At 40.5% G+C, this 9,829-nt stretch overlaps 1 long non-coding RNA gene across 1 annotated transcript; it reads left to right on the top strand.

Moving 5' to 3' along the window:
• Positions 1-2,491: 2,491 nt before the first annotated feature.
• On the top strand, positions 2,492-9,618 carry LOC120917628. The gene is made up of 2 exons (XR_005744220.1): positions 2,492-2,872; positions 8,907-9,618. It is a non-coding gene; the product is annotated as an uncharacterized LOC120917628 (long non-coding RNA).
• The last annotated feature ends 211 nt before the right edge of the window (positions 9,619-9,829 follow it).

Genomic DNA, 9,829 nt, shown 5'->3' on the forward strand with positions numbered 1-9,829 from the left:
CAAAGTTCTTTATTTAGATTTTTTATTTTTTCCTTAATTGTCCATCTTAAAGTGAAGGTGCGTGTTATACGCCAATAAATACGGTATATCCAAATAACACGCCCAAGCTCATCTCTTCACCACACATAGCCACAAAGGCAAGATAATTCTCATTTGGCAGTGTATTAGTGCTCGGAGAAACACACTTAGACCAAATTTTAATGGTTCAAAGAATTTCAGGCAAAATGGTCGGCCCTCACGCATGTTCACTTCATCAAATCTGGCCCTCTTTGAAAAAAAGTTTGGACACCCCTGCTCTAATCTTTCCTCAGCTGAGCTCCTCCATGCCTCTTATTAGTTTGGTTGTTACTCTGTACACAAACTTTGGTTTTACCCTGTCCCTACTGCAGAAGGATAATACAGCAGCAACAAAGGAAGAAGTACCACAGCAGTTTTAAGCTACAGTCCAGGTTTAACAGCACTGTTTTTTATATATATATATATATATATATATATATATATATATATATATATATATATATATATATATATATATATAGATATATATATCTATAGATATAGATATCTATATATATATATATATATATATATATATATATATATATATATATATATATATATATATATATCTATAGATATAGATATAGATAGATATCTATATATATCTATATCATAATATTGATTCTGGTGACAGGATCTCTTTAAATGCCAACATTTCAGTGAGTAGTAAAATTATTGGTATTTAGCATTTGATATACAGCGGGTCAGGCTAAGTACTAGGAGAGAGCAGGGATAAAACAAAATGTGGGTAGAGGTCAAGGCTCCTTCTTCAGCTTGGGCCTAGGATCATAGGGGCTCCCCTAAATTACAAAGATAATTTTGACGACCAACATTTAATTTAGAACTAAACCCATCGATTCAACCATCTCCTAAAAGAGTTACATGCCATGAATGATAAATGTAATGCCGCGTACAGACTATCGGAAATTCCAACAACAAAACTGTGGATTTTTTTCCAATGGATGTTGGCTCAAACTTGTCTTGCATACACACGGTCGCACAATCGGAAATTCCAAACGCCAGGAACGCGGTGACGTACAAGACGTAGGATGGCACTATTAAAGGGTAGTTCAATACCAGTCGTGTTAGTAGAAGTTTGGTGAGAGACGATTTATGCTTTTCAGCCTCGTGCTTTTCAGTCCGTTACAGCGTGACGAATGTGCTATCTCCATTACGAACGCTAGTTTTACCAGACCAATCGCTTCAGTCTCGTACTTGATTCAGAGCATGCGTGGAATATTGTGTGTCCGAATTGTCCACACACGATCGGAATTTATGAGAACGGATTTTGTTGATGGAAAATTTGGGAACCAGCTCTCAAATTTTTGTTTTGGGAAATTCCGACAGCAAATGTCCAATGGAGCCTACACATGGTCGGAATTTCCGACAACAAGCTCCCATCGAACATTTGTTTTCGGAAAATCCCACCGTGTGTACGCGGCATTACAGTTGATTGTGCTCTCAACCAAACTGTCAAGCCAAACGGCTGATGTCATAACTGATCACATGAGCAGCACCTGACAATTGCAGCCCAAACAAAGGCCAAGATGGCAGCTTCCTTGGCTGTAAAGGATATTAAAGTTTAGTTTTGTTTTAGGTCTGGGCCAGGCTCACTTAAAACCACTAATAGTTTCTTATAGCTTTTGACAATAAAAAGATCTCTTGAATTTTAAGGTCTTCATCCCTGCTGTGGTTTTTGCAAGGGGAACCCCAATGGTCTCTATTGGATTTGTTACAATTATTTTATATAATGGAACATTTAGCTAGAGTCAGAGCAGAGCACAGTAGTCTTGGGTAGCCTAGATTGGTGGTGAGGGCATGGCTCAACGTTTGCTAGCCACTCCTTGCACTAGATTGAATTGCAAAGAAAGTTGCAGTACACATTCAGGGATTAAATAAGGAGCTCATTTTCTCCAGGAGTCTTCTTGCAGATGTATTTCCTTCAGCCAGGTAGAACGTTTGCTGACTGCAATTCATAACCAGAGCAGTTAGTAGGTGTTTGAGCACTTAGGACTTGTTTATTTACCAGATTGGTAGCATGTGCAGCCGACCCAGTAGGAAGCCTGTGGTTTATATGTGATGTTTCTATTTGACAAAGTTGTGATGCAGTGGTTTACCAACAATAATTTTCAATAAAGACAGATTATGCCTACGGTATATGCACATATACTTGCAAAGCTTTGGTCATGAACCTCAACACCCTGAAAAAAGGGCATCTATATTAACTATGCAAATACACACCTTGAGATAATCACTTGTTTGTGATTATCCACTTAACTAGGTCTGTTATATTAGTAACATAATATAATTGTGTATGACAGCATCAAAGCTGAAATCTCTGAAGACATACAGTAAGCAGCTAGAAGGCCAAGTAACAAACACAAGATGGCGTGAGCAGGATTAGAATGACGATCACCTCCACGTAAGAAACAGCTGGGGATCTGCAGGGATTGGAATGAGAAGAGAGGGATTAATAGAAAGATTATCACAAAGGGGGAGAGAATGAGATTGTGACAAAGGGCAGAAGACAAAGGAAGAAAGAAAGGGGGCAAACAGAAGGCAGCAATAAAACTATGATGCATATAGTGACAAAGAATTGATCACATTAAGAGAAGAGGTGTAGAGGTCATTGATGAAGGAATGAGGTAAGAAGAGTGACATTAACGGAAACTGACAAGGCAAACGGCGAAGTATTGTACACATCATAAAAAAAAAATAAGAACACCAAGGAAGCCGTTGAGGCATACGTTGATCACGCTGGACCCGTTAACGCAACTCAACATCTACCTGAAGCAAAGCAGTCGCTTCTACGGTAAGGCGCTCCCCATATTTTTGATCCTCCTTACCAGACCTCCTATATTACCATAGTTTTTCTAAATAATACCCAAAGATAAGCATAATACCAATCTACCCAACATCACTACTATTCCCAATGTGAAGCACATTAATTGCTTTCCAGACCTTTTTTTTCCTTACCACCTTTTGTTTATTTTATGAGACAAGGCAAAGGACAATGTTAATATACAAAACTATAGCAATCAGCTTTCTTTTGTATACGTCTTTTTTTGCTTTGTACAACAATTCCAAATTATTGTAGAATAATTGCCATAAATATGATACAGAGAGTCTCAGTTGGCATTATTTTTGTTGTTTTGTTTTTTTAATTTTCTTAGGATAGTACGCAATTAAAAAAACATAAAAAGTAATAAAAATATAAAGAAAAAAAACAATGCTTGTAATAGAGTTAGTTTGGAATTTAAATAAAAGGCACCTGTGTTGCCATACATTTAAAAATATGCATTACTTAAGTGTTTGCTACAACACTGTGATCCATTTTCATTTGTTTTAATGAAAAAAATTAAAACATGGTATTATCCTGGCAATTATTTAAAATCCAAAGCATTTTTTAGAAGTTACGTACAGTATACATTTCTCATGCAACCTTATTCGTAGCCTGTCTATTTTTTTAAAGGACTGGTGCACTCAGAAGTAAAATTTCTGTTTTTGGTAAAGGCTGGAGATTTATTCCACATAACAAAATACTGTCTGTGTACCTGCTTTATCTATTATAGGGAGTCTTTGTCCCTGTTTTTCATTTTTTTGAAATTTTATATTAGGATAAATGTAAGGCATATGGAACAAGGAAAGGTGGTTGGGAAACGGGTTAGGAATTATAGCAGGGAAATGTCACTTTGCCAATCTGCAAAACATATAGAAAGCTAGGGCTGACTCAGATCAGCCTGCTCTACTTTTAAAATTTCATTATGCTTTGTGATTAATTTAGTACTACATGACAGATTTGTCTTAAATTTTTACGCAAGAACTGGTGATTTTTAAGATTTGATTGAATTGGTTAAATGCCATTAATCTAGGGAGGGGTGGCATTAGAAAAAGCCAAGGGCCCAGATTCACATACAAACGCCTATCTTTAGGCAGGCGTAGCGTATTTCAGATACACTATGCCGCCGTAACTTAGAGCGCCATGTTCTGTATTCAGAAACAACTTGTGCTCTAAGTTACGGCGGCGTAGTGTATCTGACACGGCGCCAGCCCGCCTAATTCAAACTAGTATGTTAGGGGGCGTGTTGTATGTAAATGTGTTGTGACCCCACGTAAATGACGCTTTTTACGAACGGCACATGCGCGTGCATGCTCAGTATCACGTCGAATTTTCAAAGTAAATTACGCCCGCTCAATGCTTAGTCGACGTGACCGTAACCTACCCATTCACGGACGACTTACGCAAACGACGTAAAAATACGACGCTGTTCGTACGTTTCCGATGTCCATACCTAACATGACTTACCCCTGCTTTATGAGGGGTAACTTTACGCCGGTCCGACGCCTTACATAAACGACGTATCTTGATACGTTGGGCGCGCGTACGATCGTGAATCGGTGTATCTAGCTAATTAGTATATTCGACGCGGAAATATACGGAAGCGCCACTTAGCGACCAGCGTAAATATGCAGGAGACTTACGCCGCTCGTATCTAGGCAACTGTGAGGCGTATCTGATTCTATGAATGAGGCGCAGAGTTGCGACGGCCCGCACTCAGAGTTACGACGGCGTATCTGGAGATACTCCTTCGTAACTCCTTTGTGAATCCGGGCCCATGTCTTTAAGGGGCAATAGTCCGTGAATATTTGTGTTTTTTTTTTTATTATTTGCAAAGATTGAAAACCTTAATTAATACACAATTTTGTGTCTGTCATTGTGATAAACACATGTACCTAGAGAATAGGTAGGGTTACTACCAAATGTATGTTTAAATGACCCACCCAATACCTTCACCTTAAATAACCTACTGTTTTATACTATTTTAGACCCTGCTGTTCTGTATTATAGTGATGAGATACATTTGTCTTTAAGCGCAAACTTATCATTAACATTTATTTATGTATTCATTTTTATCAAATTATTATGTAACAAGAGGAATTTGAGGATAGAATGGTTAAAGTCCAGACAGTAATTTAAAATCTTATATAGTGCAATTAGAATATAGAAAATTTTACGAGTACAATACCACTAACCATTGTCAAGGTGATGTTATCATCTTGAACCAATGTATACTAGGTAATCTTGACTGTTACCATGGTGCAGTATTGGTTGCCCTAACCCTCAGCAGAATTTAATAGAAGGCAATATGACATATATATAAGTGAATGGTGATCAGCGCAACTTTCTAAATCTCAATTAAAAAATAAAGATGAATGTGATAACTAAGATAAATAACGTCCACAATTTCCAAAATAGATAAACAATGATTCTTCTGAACGGTGTAAAAAAATCTTCAAAATGTGACACGCTTCTTCTGAACAGTGAATTAAAGATTCTTCTGTGCACAATCTTTGTGATTATCTCAATAACTTAATGCTCAAAGAGGAGTAAAATCAGCCTTCTCGATCTCCCAAAGCAAGGGCAAATATGCAACTCCCAATCTCCAGGGAAACTCTGGTTCACGATAATACAGGAGCCAGTTGAAGATTTTCAATGGTGGCGGTGACCTTCCAGACTTCCAAACGTGTGTTGGTCTCCAGATTTTGAATTTTATTCAAAGAAAAGGCCTCCCAAACGTATAAACAAAAAGATTTATTAAAAAGGTCAAATGGGCTCTTACATTTAAAAGCAGGTAAAACAGTGAATAAAGTGCAAACCAAGCATAGTAGACAGCATTGTAGACACCTCTTACATTACTTCCGGTTCGTTGGGTATATCAGGCCATGCCCTACGTGTTATGTCATGATACGTGACTTCACCTTATGAAGTCACGTGTCATGACGTAACGTGTAGGGCGTGGCCGAATATACAGAACGAACGGAAGTGATGCAAGAGGCGTCTACAACGCAGAAACTTACTTTAAAATGAAGCTGTTCCAGAATCGTAATTTCAGTGCTGAAGCTGCTTCCATCTCCACCCGTCGTGCTTCCGAGTTCGTAGTTTTCAGCTCTGTGACTGGCCAAAGCTGCGATGACGTCACAGGAGCCACATTTCATGGCACAGTACTCTAAACGAATGGCATGGGTGGCCTTTCGTTCAGAGCGCATTCGCCAGTGATGTCACTGGCTGCATGCAATGTAAATATCTCCTAAACAGTGTACGCTTAGGAGATATTTACACTACCTATTGGCAAGTCTTATTATAGGCTTACCTATGGGTAAAAGTCTGGAAAGGAAGTTTACTTCCTCTTTAAAAAAAGGGATTGTATAGGCTACCAAGTAGTTGTCAGTTTAGCAAGGGGGAGTATATGTAACCTTGCTATTAAGACTATAGTGAAGGTGTTGCCCTTAAAGGAGATCTGTTGTCAAGAAATAAGAAAGTCGACAATGTTGACCTCCCTCTAAAAATGTTAGTTGCCTGGCAGTCTTTGTCTTCAGTATTTTGAGATCCTGACCTGGAACAAGCTTGCAAATCATAAGTTCTGATTTCTATCCGATTTTCTATATCAGCATATTTATTCCAAATCAGAGCACTGCTATCTGCCATGTTTATTTCGCCACTGCAGAGAATTTGTGGTGGATCCACTTAGTAGCCTTTACTGCAGTGTGCAAAGAGGCAGGAGGCAAAGATGTTCGCTGCAGGTGGTAATAGAGCCAATCCAGCTGCTGGAAGGAAGGAGACAGCTGGCGAGAGGTGGACTGTGGATGTGTGGGCAAAGGTGAGTTGTGAATGGGGGTGCAGAGGTGTGCTGTGGACAACATGTACAGAGGCAAGTCTTGGATAGAGAGAAGTGAAAGGGAAGAGCAGAGGTGAGCTATGGATTTGAGTTCAGAAAACATATGTATAACATGTATATATGTATATATATGTATTTTCTAAAAATTATTGTGCTGAGGTTTGTGTGTGTCTTTTAGACTCTTGCTCGTGGCACAGTAATTAAAGCATTTTTTGTGGGTACTTTGGCATATACTAAAATATAATCCCCCTTGGGTGTTTAATACATCACATTCGATTTTTGCATTATTTTTATTATATCTATGCTAATGTGTTATGAGCAGAGGCATTGCTAGGGGGTGGCTATTGAGGCTATAGCCCACGAAACTGGGGCCCATAGCCTGTGGTCTCTAGTGCAGGGGTCGGCACCTAGCCCGCCACCCTGAATGAAATTTTCGCAGATGTCCTCTTCATTGGACAGTGGCGAGCGGCCAGTATCACAGGGCTAGATGGGGGTGGGTACCGCAGGAGTTAACTTTTTTCATTAAACAGCAGGTGATTGGTTGCTGGGCAATCCTAGCAACCAATCGCCAGCCTGCACACTACAGTAGGGTGGGGTGCAGGAGACAGAGGACACAGCAATGGGGTGAGGTGCAGGGGACAGAGCACACTGCAGTGGGGTGGGATGCAGGGGACACTACAGATGGGGGGTGCAGTGCTAGGCACAGGTGAGGCTGCATTCCTGGGCACAGGTGAGACTGTATTGTTTGGTCACAGGTGAGGCTGCATTGCTGGGCACTGGTGAGGCTGCATTTCTGGGGACTGGTGAGGCTGCATAGATGGGCACCCCTGAGCCCTGCATTCTTTATGTAGCCTTGGGACTCTCTGGGGACCCTGATGTAAGGGCTCTGGGGACCCTGATGTATGTAAGGAGGCTCTCTGGGGACCCTGATGTAAGGGGGGCTCTCTGGGGACCCTGATGTAATGAGGGGGGCTCTGGGGGCCCTGATGCAAGTAGGGAGGCTCTCTAGGGACCCTGATGTAATGGGGGGACTCTCTGAGGACCCAGATGTAAGGGGGCTCTATGGGGAACCTGATGTAAGGGGGAATTCGCACACAGATATGTACCGAATATATATATATATATATATATATATATATATATATATATATATATATATATATATTTACACACACGTACGTATATCATTATATACATGTGTATGCCCGCCCAATCGTATGACTTTTTTTACTTCGCTGCTATGGGCTCTAACCCCAGATCTTTTGTAGACCTAGCAACAGCCCTGGTTATGAGCTATAGATATAGGCCCGGATTCAGATACGAGTTACGACGGCGTATCTCCAGATACGCCGTCGTAACTCTGAGTGTGCAGGGTCGTATCTATGCGCCTGATTCTTAGAATCAGTTACGCATAGATTTCCCTAAGATCCGACCGACGTAAGTCTCTTACGCCGTCGTATCTTAGTTGCATATTTACGCTGGACGCTAGGTGGCGCTTCCGTATATTTACGCGTCGAATATGCAAATTAGGTAGATACGCCGATTCAGAAACGTATGTCCGCCCGGTGCATTTTTTTACGTCGTTTACATAAGGCTTTTTCCGGCGTAAAGTTACCCCTGCTATATGAGGCGTATCCAATGTTAAGTATGGCCGTCGGGCCAGCGTAGAATTTTCCGTCGATTAAGTCGTTCGCGAATAGAGCTTTGCGTAAGTTACGTTCACGTCTAAAGCATTGACGATTTGCGCCGTAATTTGGAGCATGCGCACTGGGATTCTTTCACGGACGGCGCATGCGCCGTTTGAAAACAGTGTCAATTACGTGGGGTCATGATAGTTTAACATAAAACACGCCCACTACCAGCCAAATTTGAATTAGGCGGGCTTACGCCGACACATTTACACTACGCCGCCGTAACTTAGGGCGCAAGTTCTTTCTGAATACGTAACTTGCGCCCTAAGTTACGACGGCCTAGTGTATCTGAGATACGCTATGCCCGCCGATAGATACGATAATGTATCTGAATCTGGCCCCTTATTATTAGCAAGGGTATTTCGAAGGGAAAAAGGCTGAGAAAGGCTGCATTTTAACATGACAGAGTCTCCTACAGACAACATACTTCAGTTAAGATTATTTTGTGTTTTGTGGACCATTTTGTTTGTGATTTCAGATATGTCTCGGGAGCAGTTGGAAGGGGTAGTCCGTACAGTCGAAACCCTATTAGCAGAGGCAGAAGCGCTACGAGCCCGATGCCAGCGACAGAGTGATGAGGTGAAGCAACTCTGTGAAGACTTGAGAAATGAAAACCGAGACCTGGTAGACCGATTTTCTCAAGCGGAGCGAGATCTCACTGATGTCAAACGTTCTATCAATGAGCTGATGGACACCAAAATAGCATTTGAAGCCCGGGAGAGGCAAGTGCGAAAATTGAGCAAGCAACTGTAATAAAGGACACTGGACTTTTCAGTCTTATAGCCACAGAAGAACATAGTTTTATTACAGCCTTGGCTACCTCCACTTCCTCTTATCGCCTCCTCTAACTTTTCCCAATCATGTAGATAATTTCAGGTTGTTTAAATGCTTTTTGGATTGTTAAATTAATTAATCTTAATCTAAAGTGATCCAGTAACTTACAGTAGACTGAAATGTGGAAAACACACAATGGGGCATTTATGAAACATTGAGCAGCTAATTCTTCTTCTTAGCTGCCACATTTTTTTGTTATTATTGGCCAATCTTTTGTTCTTTCTGTAAAACAGGCTTGTTGGTTTTGTTCAGCACAAGAATTTGTCATTTATCTTTCTTTTCACGACCACAGTTTTTCCATTGTCATTTAGCCATCTTTGTTATACTTTATTTGCACAATTAAAGCTGTGAAATTGAATTAAATAAATACATTTGCATGATTACTTTAGTACAATACCAGTGACAAACACAAATATTTGTAGGACAAGTCGCTTATTCTTCCTCTCCTCCAAGTTTGTCAGTTTTCGTACAATTTGTCAGTTTAACCACTTCAATACCGGGCTTTTATACACACCTCAATACCGGGCCTATCCTGGCACTTCTCTCCTACATGTACAAATCATCATT

This window comes from Rana temporaria, chromosome 11 (genome assembly GCF_905171775.1).
Source record: "Rana temporaria chromosome 11, aRanTem1.1, whole genome shotgun sequence".
Classification (NCBI taxonomy): domain Eukaryota; kingdom Metazoa; phylum Chordata; class Amphibia; order Anura; family Ranidae; genus Rana; species Rana temporaria.